The sequence below is a fragment of the Anser brachyrhynchus genome (genome assembly GCF_964034855.1).
Source record: "Anser brachyrhynchus genome assembly, chromosome: 1".
NCBI classification, from domain to species: domain Eukaryota; kingdom Metazoa; phylum Chordata; class Aves; order Anseriformes; family Anatidae; genus Anser; species Anser brachyrhynchus.
The window spans coordinates 108,351,590-108,369,455 of NC_137694.1; the positions used below are offsets into that span (position 1 = coordinate 108,351,590).

Below are 17,866 nucleotides of genomic sequence, written 5' to 3' on the forward strand. Positions count from 1 at the left end.
ACAGACCCTGGCCTTGCCTCAGGTAGCAGCAATTGAGAGCATCACTCTAAAAGGACTCCAGGCGAGACTGAAGTGAACTATTCTGGTAACAAAATGACTCTTTTTTCTTCTTTTTTTTTCAGGTGTGAGGGGTAGGGTTATTTGATTTCCCTTTTTAATTTCCTTTGGATTTTAATCGTTTCTGGAACTCCACATTTATTAACCTATTGATTTATTGGGGATAAGCACAGGGACATGGGAAAAGGAGTTTAATTAGTCTGCAAATTTCCAAATGCATATATAGTGCATATATAGTGCACCTTCACATTTCAGGTGTTCCAGTTCTTTGGAGTTAAAATCCAAAAAGATCAGCTCTTGGTGCAGATTCCTTAAGTGTACTAGAATTATAATATTGTATACATTTTCTGAACCCATATTCACCATTCTGTTATCTGAGCTTATTTCTCCCAACTTCTTTATTTCCCGTTTCCTCCTAACCTGCTCCTTACACCATGTATCACTGATGTGAGAAACAGTTCAGTATAGAGCATGGTCCTGGCAATGGCTGAATTTCTGGAGAAATCACTAACTGGAATACTGTGGAGTAGCCATAGACATGTGTCAGCTGGCAAGTGGTAGCTTGCTCCTGTGCAAGGCAAAAACTTTTGTACTTACTTGCTTTTATATGCATGTACATTACTGTTGAACTCAAAACAGGATTGTTTGAGACTGCAGTCTGTATAGCTGGTAAGTGAGCTTTACTGTGTGTGAGTTACAACTTGGCTATCTCTGTACAGAATGGTTTTCTGAGAAGTCTTCGAGCATTTTCATGAGCATCTGAAGCAAGCCCTTTTGTTCTTTGTCATCCTTTGCATAGCTCTTCCCATCAACTGAGCAGCTCTCTCTAAAATAAACTGGGCAAATCAGTCTTTTTTTCTTTTTTTTTCCTTTTTCCCTTTTGAAGTCAGTATTAGAAAGCAGAGCATGTACAGAACTGTCGTTTCAGTTGTCATTAAATAGGGTAGATTTGCTGACAAGATCTCTTCAGGCTGTTTTGTGAGTGGTTTACTGGTCAGCTGAGATAGTTTTAAGGCTATGAGCCTTGAACATGAACAATGAGAGCAGAACTGACGCTACTGATGTACTTATTTTAAACTTGGGAATTTCATTAAAGTAAGGAGTTTCATTAGGTGAATGCCTGTGTCTATGTTTGTGTGAGAAACAAATTGTTATATGAGAATTTTGAGTTCATCATTCAAAGCAACTGGAGAGGAAAAGAAACGTTGTGAAACCTTTTATTACTTCATGGCAGCAGCTTGGTTGCAGACATGCACATTAAATATTATTTCAAAAGTTGCTACTTTTATGACCTTTGTGACAGACTGGGGTCTAATTAACTCCTAAGGATTAGTTCTCTCATCATAGTTGAAGGAGAGCTGTCTTTTTTTATACCTCAGACTGACTTGTGATTTTATGAAGCACTGCATCTGGTTCTTAATAGTTGTGTCATATTGTATTAAGTCATACAATAATATCCTGAAAAGATTGATGCAATGATTTATGGCATGTCATATCTTGCTGTGTCAGCCAAGGAAGTAGAGCACATACAGATGGTTCTTATCTGTAAGTGGTTTGAATGTATGGAGTTTTAAGAAAAATGAAAATGCATTTCATGAAAAACACACAGCATAAGAAAATCGGTTTTTATACTGAACTATAATTGTTAGAATTACCTTTGTCTTACATACTTCATAACTATGAATACTGGCAAACCTGGGAGGAAGAAAAAAATAAAAAAAGGTAGTAGGATATGCAGTACAAATAAAGAATCCCTGCTGTAGAAAGAACTATTACGGATCCATTTTCAGCAATGCACGACAGGAGTCTTCTTCGTAGTAACATTTGAAGCACTAATGGAGTCTAAAATCTTCAAATTCAAGAGATAAATGCAGTGATGGCACAGATGAGACTTTGAAAACTGTACTTAAGCATATTTCTTCCTATATAGTATTCCTGGTGTCAATGTCAAAAAAAAAAAAAAAAAAAAAAACCACAGATATGCGTTGAACATGACAGCAAAACCTGAAAGTTTCTTTAAAAAATTCACCTATAAAAAGAGCAGACAGCCAAGTTGTCTGGCCACAAATCAGTTAACAACCACCTGTTAGGTACTAACTTCCTTAAATGCACAAAAGAATGTTTTTATAAGCAGATCATAAATGTATATGGCTAAGGACTGATTTGTTCAGTGTCCCTAAGCGTGTGAAGAACAAACAGCAGGCAATGTAGGTAAGGATATTTCGGAACTGATAGATTTGTCTTCTACTCCTTGGACGTTTTATAGTAAGTAACTCTTCAACCATATAGGTTGTGCATAATGTTCAATAGTATCCATCGCTTCCACCTCCCTTCAGAGTTTTTAAGACCAGGAGAAACAGTAACTAAATGTGTAATGCAAATATCTAAAACTGTATTTAAAACAAGAATGGATATAAGACAGAAAATCTACAATTAGCTGTTAACTTTAATGCCATGTCCTAGTTTTTTGAAGGACACTGCTCAGAATGAACTCTGATTTCTATCTTCTAGTACCATTCTTTCCAATTACACTTTAGATTTTCTGTCATATTACTGCCCTTCTTAGAGAAATAAAATAGCTGCTTGTGTTCAAGGCAAAAATATTCTCAACTGTATGGGTTTTTAGGAGATATTCTGAAGATAATAGTGGTTTTAAGGCAATGAGGATGATGGATCTCATGGCTAATGTGTCATTCTTCTAATTAATTTAACTAAATCACAGTAATTTACATTGAACTTGTTACAAATATATTAAAGATAGAATTCCTGGAATTATGAAGCAGAGACTCTTAGCAGGGTTTTAATCTTTTCTAAGAAAACAAACCGTCCTTGATGATTAGGGAAAAATTTGCACATAATGAGTGTTAATTTCTATGTACCTATGTTGGAGTAATGTGGTAGTACTACATTTTAGTATCTTCTTTTCCATCTATTTTTCTGCTCTGGATTTTATGGATATGACACAATTAGAAGATGATTACTCTTGATTCCATGTGCTATTTTTACATGAAATGGTAGGCCATTTCTTTTACTGAAGGAAATCTTAGAAGCAATGTTTTTAGAACATCTTAGCTACATTGAGAAATGTGCTTTTAAAATACATCAGTGTTTTTGATTTATTAATAAGTGACTGAGGTTGATTTCTTGTAGAAAAAGCACGTCCTTTTCCTATCCTCTTATGTCTGCAATTTCTAATTTTTCTCAGTCTATTACAGTGAGAAAATATTAGGCAGATAAGCATGTTTAATTCAAAATAACCAATTTGTTCTGATTAATGTGTATGTTCCTGTGGTATTTCCAGAGTTAGATATATGTTTGCATTGTATTAAGATGTCCCTTCTAAAATGACCATTACATGAGATTGTTCTGAAGGGCCCTAAAGTCAAGATGCCTCCAACACAGTGGTCACTAGATAACATTAAGACCAAAAGGTCTAATAAATACTAAAATAAACTAGCACTAAACTTTTCATTTCAAGATATGCAGGTTTACAAATGCTGAATTTTAGGCTAAAATCAATTGGGGACCTTCTTAAAAATTATAGGTCCCACACATTCAGTGAAAATGGATTTAGTGTTCAAGTCAGTTAAGAATCCTGAAAACTCAGGGATCAACCTGAACAGATATAAACAGAACAAAACTTCCCTTAAGTTGTTGTGATGGTTCCACACCAACAGGCAGTTAAGCTCTACCATGCCGCTTTCTCAATCCCTGTCCTCAACAGAACAGCAGGAGAAAAATACGATGAGAAAAAAATAGAGAAAAAAACTCATCAATTACTGTCAGAGGCAAAACAGACAGCATAGGGAAATCAAAGTAATTTCTTACTTATTGATAGCAGACTACAGCAGTAAGAACTGAAAGCAAACACCTTCTCCCCATCCACCCTCATCTACCTCCTCCCCTTAGGCAGCACAGGGCAATGGGGAATGGGTATCATGGTCAGTCCATAACACTTCATTTCTGAGCAATCTCCCCCATCATTATCTAAACACTTCAGCCCTTTGTTTATATCAATTTCTCCTGTGGGATCCTCTCCACAGGCTGCAGCTCCGGCCCGGGGCCTGCTCCTGCGGGGGCTCTCCATGGGCCGCAGCCTCCTCCAGGCCACATCCACCTGCTCCACCGGGGGCTCCTCCACGGGCTGCAGCGTGGAGATCTGCTCCATGTGGGACCCATGGGCTGCAGGGGGACAGCCTGCTCCACCAGGGGCCTCTCCACAGGCCTCAGGGGAACTGCTGCTGCCTGCCTGGAGCACCTCCTGCCCTCCTTCTTCACTGACCTTGAGGGCTGCAGGGCTAGTTCTCACTTCTCTCTCAACTGCTGTGTCTCAGCAGTTTTTTCCTTCCTTCAATCTGCTCTCCCAGAGGCCCACCCAGCGTGACTCAGTGGCTCGGCTTGGCCAGCAGCGGGTCCCTTTCGGAGCCAGCTGGAGCTGGCTCTGATCTGACATGGGGCAGCTCACAGAGACCACCTGTGTTGGCTCCCAGCTGCCAAAACATTGCCATGTAAGCCCAGTACAGCTGTTCATCTTGTTCGGTATCAGAATGATGATACTAAAAATGAAGTAACTTCTCAAATTTGAATAAAAATTGTAATTATCTGTTCTGGCTTTCTGGGCCTTTATGTTTTCACACAATAAGCTTGCAAAACTTAATAAAATTATTACCACATACAGTCATTTGTCAAGTTTGTAATAACAAAATCCTAATACAGATTATCCTTATGAAATGTAATTTCTCCTTTTGACTATATGGCATGGTTTTGATAATGGAGTTTATGAACTTTATTGTCTTTTGAGATTCCTAGTTGGATAAGTCTTACTGTCATTTAGGTATATCTTATATTCTACCTTACAAGTTGTTACACGATCTAATATATATTTTTAAACAAAGATCTCAAAAAAAAAAATTGATTTTGCATTTGATTTTCCATTAACCCTGCGTTATAGTTTCCTGGCCTTTACCTCAGAAGTTGTAATGTTTTATAGCTCGCTAAGTTAACCTTTTCTGACTTTGTACTTAAATACAAATATATTACAGAAGCCTATTAATTATCCACGTATCATAGACCTTTATTTATTTTTATTTTTATTTTCTATTGCATCAGTTTTCATTCCATTTCTGTCTCCCCTTTTGATAACATAGAAACAGTACCATTAGATGTGGAAAGCTGATGTTTCATAGCTTGTGGTCAATTGCACTACTTCATTTTTTAATTGGCCTTGAATGACCTTTTGGCAGCTGGTCCCTTTGATGTTTCTGCACTTTGAAACTACAGGAGGAAAAAAAAAAAAAAAAGGAAGAAAATACTTAGATGACTTCCACTCCTGCTCTTGCAAACCACAAGTGCTTACCCCTGCTTATGTCAGCGAGGCTAAGAAAGTTCACATACTTTCAGAACTGCATTCTGGTTCAAAAAATGGATTTTCAGAAGCTGTATGTCTCCTAGGAACTTATGTCATCATCTAGGTATTCAGAATTGACTTAAAAAACACAGGAAGCTATGATGAAAAAGACTTTTTAGAGAAAGAGAACCTTGTGACAATAGGATTCTTTCTGGAAGAATGTCAGCATAGGTTATGGAGAACTGAAATAGCTAACTATACTGTGAAAACAGCAGCTCAACTTAAGTTCAACTTTAATGTGAAAGTTAAGCAAAATTGCAGTGGGATGCTTAAACTCATTGTCATAAGCAAGTATATCAATTAGTATCAGGAGAAAGGATTTTTATTTTATTTTATTTTTTAATAAATAGAGCAGATTTAAGAGCAATGATATAACATATAGAAGGAAGAATAGTATGCAAAGGCAAAAGGTCTATTAGGTTGGTCATAAAGACCTCAGAAGCTGTTGCTTCCAATCAGATTATCTAAACTCAGCACAGTACTGTCAGACTAATAAAAGTGGTGTGAACATTAGAAAATTGTGAGTTATGTGGGTGAGTTTCACAATTTAAGTTGTATGGTTATGAGTTTAAATGTGACATACATGGAAAATAAGGAATATCGGCTTAAACCTTACAGTATGTCCATGGAGAGAGACAGCCATTAGTAACTCATTAATGTAAAGTAGTCCTAAATTTAATGTTTGATGACTTATGTGGAAGGTACTACTTTATAGTTTGCTTAATTACAAAGGAAATATTTTGGAAGAAACGGAGTGTCATGGAAAGACCAAACACAGCTTTTATGCTTCTTCTTGTTTCAGTCAGTAATTCAAGTTAAGAGCAGAATTTGACCCTGCAATTGGCACTAAAATATGCTTTGATTCAGTACAGTTCAGAGTCTCTAATCTCTGAAAATACCTGATATTCACAGAGTTGTAAGCCTTTTAAGTCTGTTAGGCTAATTTATCCTGTACAAAGACAAATACATCAGAGTATTAAACTTCCTCACCTCTTTGGCATCAACAGTTGCATTATTTGGTTATTGTATTTTTACCTGACATCGCTTGAAGTTAATATTTAGGCATAGAAACCCAAATCCATCATCATTTTTATGTAATATGAATGTCAGATTAAGCCAATAGGAAGTAACCTAGCTCTGAATTCTCAAAACTTTTTTTTTCGCTTTTTTTTTGGGGGGGGGGGGTTGGGAAGGGTGGTGGTGGTGGTGGTGAATGTATTCAAGTGGAATAAATAGGCATCAAAGAGATAAAGATACACAAGAATTGCCTACAGGCATCCCTTAAGGCTTTTAGGTGTTATATTTAGATTTATAATGCAATCTGACTAAAATGCTAGCCAGCTTGTTTCCTGCATTATGTTAAATTTAGCCTGAAACCTCTCTGGTAAGATCTTGAAGCCATATGGTCTGGTTAGTATTTAAATAAGAGACTTCCCAAGAAAACTCAGATGCTACTGATTAAGTCTGTTTCAGCTTCCTTCCCTTCTGTTTTTCTCAGATTAATCCATCTTTTGAACAAAGGTACTGGCAGTACTTCCTTCAATAACATTCCAACAGAGCTTCAAATTTGAGATTTAGACCCACAGTAGTATTCTTAATATTATTCTTTTCTCTTCTTGAAATTTGACTGCTTTTAATAGACTGTATTTCTTAATTCTGTGAATATTTGTTTGCTAGAGACCTTATATCCATATTGATAACTGCTATATGTAGTTGTTGATAAAGAATTTCACTTTTCTGAGATAATTAGGGTTCTCTAGCAAAATATTCATCAGAACATGGAGCAGAGGAGGAAATAGAGAAGAAACTTGTATGAATTGGGTAGAAATCCAAGTAATTTTCTATAAAATAGAATAAAATGTGCTTATATTTTACAGGCCATCTTTTGTAAAAGATTAACAATTTCTTATTTATATTTAAAAGATAGAAGCTGTCCTTAACAAAATCCTAGTTCCCAACAAATTCTATATTTATTAAATATATTTTAGTAGCTTTTAGCACACTGTGGTGTGATGAAAAAAAACATATCAAAGCAGACTATGAAGTATTGGGGAGAAGGAATGAAAAGGGAGATTGCTGTGTATGTGAAATCTGTATCCAGTCTAATCTTTTGTTGATATTTATTGATAAAAGACTGGTTTGGATGTCATTTGTCTTGGAGGATTTGAGATTTGGCTTTGGGTGTGGCTTGATGTATCACTGATGATACCCCAAGAGAAGCTAAACACCTGCTCAGAGTAAAGCTGCCAAGTCCCATAGCTCCTGTAGGTTTAAGGCTCTTTTGAAATGTAGCTGAGCTGCTTGCTTCTTCAATATCTACACAAGTATTCAAAAACTGGTTTGGTTTTGTTTTAAAGTCTTTCACAGAATTATCTAGCTATAGTGGAAAAAATAACATGAGCTTTCAAAGAAGTACTAGAAATATGAAGCTTATGTAGGGGGTTTAATACTTTGCATTTTAGATACCAAGATAATAAATCAATCAAACATTAATTATTTCAGGGCATAGAAAGAAACCTGAAGGACGTGTTTTGAGCCTCCAGTTCAAAGATTTCAGATTCCTGTATGCTGATGATATTAAATATCTTAATCCCATTTTAAAATAGAAATGTATTTTTCATTCACATTGTAATCAGATTAACGGAGACTTTTTTTTTCTTTGCCAATTTCTGATGAACAAAATAGGTATTAAATGTGATCTCTAAGATTTATACTGAATATTTGCACACTGTGCAAAGAATTGAAAAATCACTGGACTTTTAAGGGATCCATTTAATACAGTAGGTGATTCAACTTCTCAACAAGTTAAAATGAGTCTTTTTCCCTAAAAGTCAAAACACTTACGTAATCTGTCTCACTTTTATTGCCTGTATGGGATCAGATTCTTCTACACTGATTGCATTTAACAGAAGTCAACTAAATGAATAAAAGTATGTATGCATTTTTTTTAATTATTGTTACAGTATTTTTTTATTAGTACCTGTTTACTATTAGGCACAGTTATTTAACTATATTATTGAAGGTACTTTCAAAATGGACTTGAAAGGGAAGAAGGTAGTGTTCTTATGAGTCTTTAGAAGGGGTAAAAGTCATGAAGAAAGAATGGTAGTTGGAGGCAGTACTAGTATGGGGAGCAGCGGCAAGAGACAGCAGAAGTAAAACTGTCTGCTGATTACAAGGTGTAGTGGGTGGCTACCCAACTCCTCTACTTCCTTGCTGTCAACCCCGAGCAGTGCAGTGGCATGGAGAGTTGGGGTTGCAGTCAGTCCATTAAAGCTCCCCTCTGCCGCTCCTTTCTCCTCATCACACTGTTCCCCTGCTCCAGCATGGGTACTTCCTATGGGGTGCAGTCCTTCTGGATAAACCCGTTCTAGTGTGGATCCTTTCCATGGCCTGCTGTTTCCTTAAGGATATATCCCCTTGCATCAGTGTAGGATCCTCCATGGGCTGCAGTGTGGTTGCCCGCTGTCCTGGTTCCAGTTAGGACAGAGTTAATTTTTCCTCATAGTAGCTGGTAGGGCGCTATGTTTTGGATTAGGATGAGAAGAGCGCTGATAACATGCTGATGTTTTAATTGTTGCAGAGCAGTGTTTACACCAGGCCAAGGACTTTTCGGCTTCTCGCTCTGTCCTGCCAGCGAGCAGGCTGGGGGTGCAGCAGGAGCTGGGAGGGGACAGACCCAGGACAGCTGACCCAAACTGGCCAAAGGGGTATTCCATACCATCTGACGTCATGCTAAACAATATATAGGGGTGGCTGGCCGGGGTGGGGGGGCCGGCTGCTCGGGAATAGGCTGGGCATCGGTCAGCGGGTGGTGAGCAATTGCATTGTGCATCACTTGTTTTCTTACACATTATTATTATTAATACTATTATCATTATCACTATTATTATTATTATTGTTATTATTATATTCCTGTCTTAATAAACTGTCTTTATCTCAACTCACCGGCTTCACTTTCCCGTTTCTCTCCCCCATCCCAGAGAGGGAGGGGGGAGGGTGAGCGAACGGCTGTGTGGTGTTTAGCTGCCAGCCGGGTTAAACCACAAAACCCGCTCCTCCCTGATCTCCACAGGCTGTAGGGGAACCTCTGCTCCAGTGCCTGGAGCACCTCTTTCTCCTTCTCCTGCTCTCCCCTTGCTGTCTGTGCAGGGCTGCTCCTCACACCATTCCCCTCACCGCCCCCTGCCATGCGGTGTTTGCCCTCCCTTCCCCAGGCTGCCCCTGAGGTGAGGCGCCGCCATCTTGGCTGCGGGGCTCGGCCGTGCCCTGCGGTGGGGCCGTTGGGGTGGCTGGGGCCAGCACGGCGCAGCCCCGGCATCGCCTCACGCAGCAGACCCCAGACCCCTAACACCAGCTGGGCACCTGTACCCGGCATACAAGTTATAGTGACGCACAAATTAGAGTGAAATTTTTATTGTGACCTTGATACAGTTTTTGTGTTCTAGTTAGGCTGAGAAGTAATGCACGCTAAACGAAATAAATATGCTTAGTACATATTTTACCCTACCAAAATCCATATAGCTATATCACCAGGGAGAGATTTCATAATTTCCCATACATGTTTTTCACAATGAGCAAACAATTTCGTTGCTTTCTTTCACTGTTTTCGTGGTAAGGAAATATAGGTGTCTTGGTATGACAGTTTCTCATGCAGCTGAGATCCAGAAATTTTTGACACTAGTGGTTGCTATCTGAATAGATTTCCAGAAATTATTTTGCTGACAGAGCTCTGACAGGTGAAAAAGTGAAGCTCTGTCAATCAAATATGACATTTTATGTGATTACTTTTTTAAATGACATCTCTCCATAAAAGGCATTTCCCAATTTCTATTTATGCTATGACTCCATTGTTTGTGAAAGGCATCCTCTGATCTTGGCTAATTTTTGCTAGGGTGATTGGCACAGAGGCCAGGATGTGCCTCCAGTGGTCGCTGACCTCCATGTGACTGATAAGCATTGGGAAGTTAGTATGCTGTCAGCAGACAGTTAGCTTGGCAAAAATGTGAACAGAAAGTGGGTAAATAATGAAGCACGTTTTGATCTTTCTAGACTTCCTTCTCCTTGGAAGACAAGCACCAACTTGGTAGCAGTGTCTTGGCTTTTAAGAGTCTACTCTTCCCCTCCACCCCAACCCAGTCCTCAGGGCTGTGTTGGTGAGTACTGTTTCTCAAACTGACTGATGGAGTCTGCCAAATGTACTGCAAATTTCTACAATTTTCTGAGGTACCTGCTCTTTCAACTTTTTCTCAAAACTGCCATGTAGATAAGAAGTCTAACCTACTGTTTAATTCTCTCAGTTGTGACAGTGAGGTTCAGTTTCTATTAGATTAGCACTTTTACATTTCTGAGGTGTTTAAGTCATAAGTATATATATAAGCAACAAGGTTTGCCAAATTCTACTTTCCTTTAACTTATCACTAATTGTTATTAAAAACAAAGCAAAACAAAAACCTTAAAAATAAGGTTCAGTACATAGCTACATCCCAATTATTGATGCTTACTCAAGTACTGCATTTAATATTGACAGCCTCTTGGAATTAGCTTATCTAAATGAGGTATACTTCTAATTTATATCTTTCTAAATAAATGACTACTCTAAAGAAATTGGAAATTAATAATTTATTTTTCATTTGGTGTTGTTATTGTTATTTTTATTATTTGAATCTTGAAATACTTTAATTTTGTTCCTCTTTAAATATTAAAGTGAGTAAGAATGAACAACAATAGTAAACAGTGAAAAATAGCTATAGAAATTATATGGAAAATACAGAATAATAAAACAGTAAGAATAATAATCTTTGGTTCTCTTTCTGAAAAACAAAATAGTATCTTCTTAACAGCAAAAATAGAAAAATGTATACAAAGGACTTGAGACAACTTTAAGATTCCAATTAAGCTGTTTAACAGCTATAGGTCCTTTTCTCACTTTAATTTTTCCTTGTGTCAGACCCTGTGTCTGCCTCTGTATCTCTGGATGATATTCCACAATTTATCCCTCTTTTTCTGTTATGTCTCCAAATGACAATAGTGCTCTTTAGTAAGCTTATCACATCTTCAGGTCCCAAGCTGTTTGGCTGCCTTTATAGATTTCCCATTTGCTGTATCTGACCTGTTAAAATTGTGGTGACTTGGGAGATCCTCTTCAAAACAGAATACTTATCTGTCAGAACATAAATACAGAGGAAAACAGATAAAGCAACATAGCATCAATCAAAAAAGTATGTGTGTTTTCCTGACTTTACTCCTACTAATCTTCGACAACAGTGAACTTCTAATATCTAAACTTACTTTCTTTATTCGTCCTTCTAATTAATCAGTATGTTTTAAGTCCCTTCACACTCAATTTGTCCTACAGGAGTTGCCCAGACCTGTACCCAATTATTTGTTTAGTTTTGGCACTTAGTCTCAATTGTCAGAGTTAAGTTCTTCTGCCTCTCCCTCTGGGGCACACACAAGAGGCTCAAATGAGTACAGTGTAATCTAATAATTCTAAGACATGACTCTTTAAATACAACATTCTTTCTCCAATTTTGAAAGAACAAAGAAGAGACCTATTGTTTGGTTCTCCCACAAATATTTTGGAAATATGTGGCAAGCCAGATTTTGATTTTGGTTTGAAATATCCTTTTCTGTCAAGCAGACTGAACACTGAAGTTTCCACAAAGCTGTCAGGTTCAACATTCTCAGAGCTGCTGTTTGCACTGCAGTCTCGGTCATTTTGGGCAGGGTGGCTTTATGCCTGGGTATTTTGCATTTCAGTATAAGACCCAACTTGGAGTTCACCAAAAGACAAATATTCCTACCTTCTTTGTTATCAGAGTATTGAATATGCAAATTATGCTGAAATCCCTCTGCCATGCTTTTGGTGTATGCTGGAGTACCCGGTATCAGAATAGGATAAAATTCCCCAAAATATATTGTCCATTAAAAACTGGAACAGATCACATATTTGGTCACAAGTGCCTAAGGTAATAAGCTATAGTGATTCAGATCACTGAAACGCTAAAATGAGTCATGATAATGTTAGAATTACCATAATCTGTCTGTTAGAAATCAGTAGGAAGTTATCAACTTGAAGAAATAATCTGGTCACAATGACACTTTATTCTTTTGACACTTTTCTATATTACATGGCAAAATAACAGACAAATTATGTTCTTTCTCATTAACCAAATGCATTCACTATATATATAGAAAATTGTTTCAATCCTAAATGTAGTGCCTTAGTATTTTCTTTATGGAAGAGTAATTTTGGTAAAGTTTATTATAGTAACATTGAAGAGTAGTGGCATTTTCTACTTGCAGTACAAAATGGGACAAAGCTCATCCTAAGCAGAAACAAGCTATATTTTTTGGGAAAAAATAAAATAAAATCACTATATTTCAGTGTTCGGAATAAATGTGCACAGTTTCCAGTTCTGTTGTGCTGCCTGGCAAATACATTTTAGAATATTATCTTCCAAGTTCCTACAGCCTGATTCATTGCCTTAATTTTAGTTTTAAACTCAATGCTGAAAAAGTTCAGATCCTTTTCTCATAGGAGTTTTCAAAAGAATTAATTAAAATATAATGAAATAAAGTGAGTGGTTGAATGGGTTTCTGAGCTAGTTTCATTTTTACTAGGGAAAGAAGTCTGGCAGGGTGCGAATAGTAAGTTCCAAGGGACTGGTAGCAATGTAGGGGAGCTCTGTGAACTATGCTAATTCATTTAGCTACAGGAAGCTGTATATCAGAGGTTATAGAGCTGAAAAAAAATGCCAAAGAGCCAATTTCTTCTTCTGAGACAAGAGAATCAAAATGGCTTTATAAACTTCTCATGAGAAATTCAGCGGTGCAGGGTTTAAAAACAGTAGTTCATTATAGGCAGCAGTATCTTTTCCCCTGTGGTCGGGAGGCGGAGTGCGCTAACCTGGTGCTTGCTGTCCTGCTCCAGAGCTGCTGCTGCTTCTGCTTCATGTTTGAGATCCTAAAGGGGCATGGGAAGTACAAGCAGTTTACATGCCATGTAAGGCACAATGTGTTACTGGATAAATACTTTTTCTAAGTATGACTGAATGACCTGAAAAACTAGGTTTAAAGATTTTGTATAACAAGCTACACCAGGTTTAGAACAGTTCATTTAACACTGCAGCAGGTCCTGGCCTTACATGTGTACTGGGTCAGGCTGGGATGTTAACTTTCCCTGCAGCAGCCCATACAGTGCTGTGCTCTGCACTTGTAGCTAAAACAGCAATGGTATCACACCAGTGTTGTGTCTGCTGCTGAGCAGTGCTGGCACAGCATCAGGACTCTCTCTAACCCTCCTAGGGGGTGGGCAAAAAATGCGAGAAAAGAAACATCACCAGGGCAGCTGACCTAAACCAACCAAAGGGATATTCCATACCATATGACGGTATGGAATACCTTTACTTGTTTTGTTTAGTTTTCCCTTTCCCCCTCCCTTTTCCCCTTTCCTTTTTTTTTTTTTTTTGAGGAAATTTTTTTTTGAAAAATGAGAGACCAACATGAAAAAAAAAAAATCAACATTTTGCTTTGATTTTCTTGTAACAGTTTCAAAAGGAAACACTATATAACCTGGAAAAGCTAGCAATGTATTGAATTACTTTAAGAAATTGTCCTTTATCATTTAAAGTACTCAATGAATTTTACTTCATGCTGCACTTAAATATTATGCCGCAAACTCCTGAGACATCTTTGAAAATCATTTATTGTTTTTGAAAATAATTTCTTATTCCTCATGAAAAAAGGAATTAATCTTTCTCTTTCTTCTACCTTTATTTGTATGTTTTACAGTGTGATCAGACTACAGTTTGCAGAGGATCTTATTTATTTATTTATTTTGAAATAAATAAATAACAATGTAAATAAGGATATACCAAAATAACAGGTGCTTTCCTAATGTCTATTATATTGCAGTAAGGCAAATGCAGATTGGTAAAATCGAAATATCTGTTGGGGAAAGCACCTCATGGAAGAAATCACACTTCTAAGTACGGAGCGGTTTGTTCTTTCTTGTCCCTATCTGTCTTTAACCTGACCATACTGATAAATACCTCAGCTTCTAACTTCTTTGATAGTTTACTGTGTCTCACAAAAGACTTTGCCTTTAGTGGACTGAGATCAGTCATTTACTCTTTCATCTTTTTTACTCTGCTTTGACACTTTTTTTATGTCCTATTCCAGGTCTTTTTATTATTTTTGAGAGCAAATCCCTTGTAAATAGGGAACACAATTCTTTTTTCTCTAGTTTTCCGACATAAATTGTCAAAAAAACAAACCTTTATTAGAGAGTGCATCTTTAACTGCTCCTTAAATTACTAGTTGCTGCTGCCAGACTTGCTGAAATTATTTTTAAATCCCAGAAAGTTTTCCTCTGCTTTCTCATAGCTGTGGGTGAAAACATCCTAGCATGTGACAGAAGAAAAGAGCATCAGGAGGAAATCAGTTCAGGCCTTTCTGATTATTGGAGAAAAATCAGGGAAGCGATATATTGTGACCTCAGCTTGTGTGTGGAAAGGGAAGATCCAGTAACAAGAATAGAAATAACAGGTGGGTAGAAGATGAGAATGCAACTGATAGATGAGGTAATAAAATAGGATACAGAAGAGATTATCAGGTTCAAATTTATTCAGTATACTGCAAATTCTTAAAAGATCTGCTTTTACTGCCAACATCCCCTTAAACTAGCTGCCTTTTTAGTTGGTACCATTAATCTTCTCATTAATGTATTAACAAAAACTCTCAATATGAAAGGAAATAAGGGAGAAGAAGAAATTTTAAAAGAAAGTATCATTCTGCCAGAAACCTTCTGTAGTAGGTATTTTCACAAGTTCATAAGTATTTCTTCATTTTATTATTTCCCTTTGCATTCACAAAATTTTGACAGTTATTATTTACTCTTCATTTAAGGATACACCATATTTTCACTATTTTTTCTTATTTTGATAACCAAAAGTTGGCATTTGTAAAAACATCTGTAACAGATGTAGCTGCTTGACATTTCCCTAGAACACTCCCTAGAACCCTAGAAGTGGCAGATAACAGTACCATGTTTGGGAGCAGACTGCCATGAGGACAAAGTCCTGGTGTTAGCTTTCTACTAATTAGGTAAATTTACACTTGAGGTTACATTTAGACCACCCATTTGCATCAATTACCTCAATTTTAATAGTATGCTCACTATGTCCCATAGCTACTTGGGATGCAATTATTTTGACAATTATTAGCAGACATAATAAATAATTCACAGTATACTAATGCAAAATAAATCCATTAAGACTAAAGCCCTAGGGCAGAAAGCTTGGCTTTTGTAAAGTCATGAACAAAACACTTTTCCTGGAGGCCAAGTTTCCTACTGTGTGACAACATCCAAGAAGAATGGACAAAACAGGCTACAGAATGGATAAAATTATAATGCTAACATAGTAAATCCTATGCTTTACATTTTGCTAAAGCTAAAAAAGGAAACTGTTGGTTCTATCATACTTGGTAAACAGAAATATTTTCTTGAAAAATGTCAGGTAAAGTGGATGACAGGCACATGAAGGACAAGAAGATGACTGAGAACAGACAGCTGGATTTATCAAAGGCAAATTGTGTCTGCCCAACTCAGTTGCCTTCCTGATGAAACAAATACCTTGGTGGACAAGGAGAGAGCAGATGATGTTTCTTGACTTTGGTAGGATCTTTAGCAAGGCCTCTCACACTATTCTTATAGCCAAATTGGAAATACTGGGTAAGTGTACAGTAAGGTGGGTGAAAAGTGGCTGAACCATCAGGATGAAAGGTCCCACTGGCAGTTTGTGACAAGTGGTGTCTCTCAGATATTAACACTGGCAGTACTGTTCTATGGCTTATTTAATGACCTGGATGATGGGAAAGAATGCACCCTCAGCAAGTCTGTGGATGATGCCACACTGCGGGGAGGACTTCTGTTTGAGGGATTTTGAGAGGCGGGAGAAATGGGTTGACAGGAGCATCATGAAGCTCAACAAAACAAAGGTGAAGTCCTGGGGTTGGGATGGACTAAGTTCATGCAACGGTGGTGCCAATTGGGTAGAAAAAGAATGAAGTGAGTGTTCACAGCTAATTAACATGAGTGTTAATTAAGATAATCACTTACCTTGATTATGAAGTAGATTAGACAGCAAAAATCTTTAGTGCCAAACTTATTGTCTATGTTGATCACCCTGCTGACCTCAAAAAGTCTTAGTACTTGATAGAGAGTTAAGAAGGATGAGTCATTTTCTGTATTGCAGGACTTGCCACAACACTCAAAAATAAGACACTGGGCTTTATTTCAGAAATGCTAAAATGTCAATCATTTTGTAATAATTTCTTAAGTTTGTTTCTCAAAATCATTCTCAAAATGTTTGTAGAAGTCATTCAATTTTTTTATTCATACGTGCCTTGTTTTACATGTAATAGTCCTCAAATCTTTATTCTTTAATCATTTGCTGTATCCAGTCAGGACTTTTCTTTGTCATTGTTAAGAATTTGGAGTCTACATGAATTAGAACTTATCTGTTTACAAAAAGAGTTTGTTTTATGTGCTGGTATTAAATGGCCAATAATATTTTAAAATCGAGATTTAAGGTTGGCTATAAAGCCTTAACTTTGAGAATGTGTACATACAGAAATTATCATTTTTCTCATAACCAACTGACAATATTACATCTACTTGTCTATAAATTCAGTTTATTTAAAGATAAAATTCTGATTTTAAAGAAAGAAACACTGTAAAATACACTGTAAAATAAGCTAAGTAATATTGTTTATTGCGAAAATGTCTCTTCTAAAAAGTATCTGGGTAAGTGGTCTAAGATCAATGAAAATTAACAGAGTTCCTTTAATGACCTTTTGCTCACTTAAAGTGGAATTAATCCAAATTAGATTTGATTCTGATGAGATTATAAAAAATAAATAAAATACCTTAATGCCATTTTTTGTAACCTTTGAAATTAGTTTATTACATGGCTCATATTTTGATTAAACTTTATATAGGTTTCATTTGATTTCTTATCATAATAGTTTAAGAAAAAAAAAAGAAAAACATAAAAAGCAAATAAATAAATAAACAGCCTCTAAAGCTGAGAATATGTAAATACAAACAAGTCATTTTAAATTAACTAAAATAGTTAATAGTTAATTTAAATCAGAAAGGAAAAAAAATCTAGACTGAAAGAAAATTGTCTAAGTGAAAAGGTCTTACCTAATTGCTTAGTAAGAGTTTTAGGGTAATTTAGTCTTTGGCTTCTGTACTAACTCCAGGACATAGACAATGAATTCCTTACTTGCTTTTGACTTTTACAAGCCAGAGGTTAACTTCTACTTCACATTAAAATGAGAGGAAGTTGCTAGGTAAAACTAATGACAAATTCATCATCATGTATAGAACTA

The 17,866-nt window shown here is 36.7% G+C and overlaps 1 protein-coding gene across 3 annotated transcripts in view; it reads left to right on the forward strand.

Moving 5' to 3' along the window:
* Nucleotides 1–17,428, forward strand: part of LOC308188541 (uncharacterized protein) — a 259,739-nt gene extending 242,311 nt beyond the window's left edge. The window contains exons 2-4 of one of the 3 annotated variants that reach the window (XM_080577741.1): nucleotides 8,973–10,690; nucleotides 14,834–15,016; nucleotides 15,988–17,428. The gene's annotated coding sequence lies outside the window, so the exon portion shown is untranslated. Of the gene's footprint in view, nucleotides 1–8,972; nucleotides 10,691–14,833; nucleotides 15,017–15,963 lie in introns of all 3 variants that reach the window. The other 2 variants (XM_080577740.1, XM_080577739.1) reach the window with 2 other exon arrangements.
* The last annotated feature ends 438 nt before the right edge of the window (nucleotides 17,429–17,866 follow it).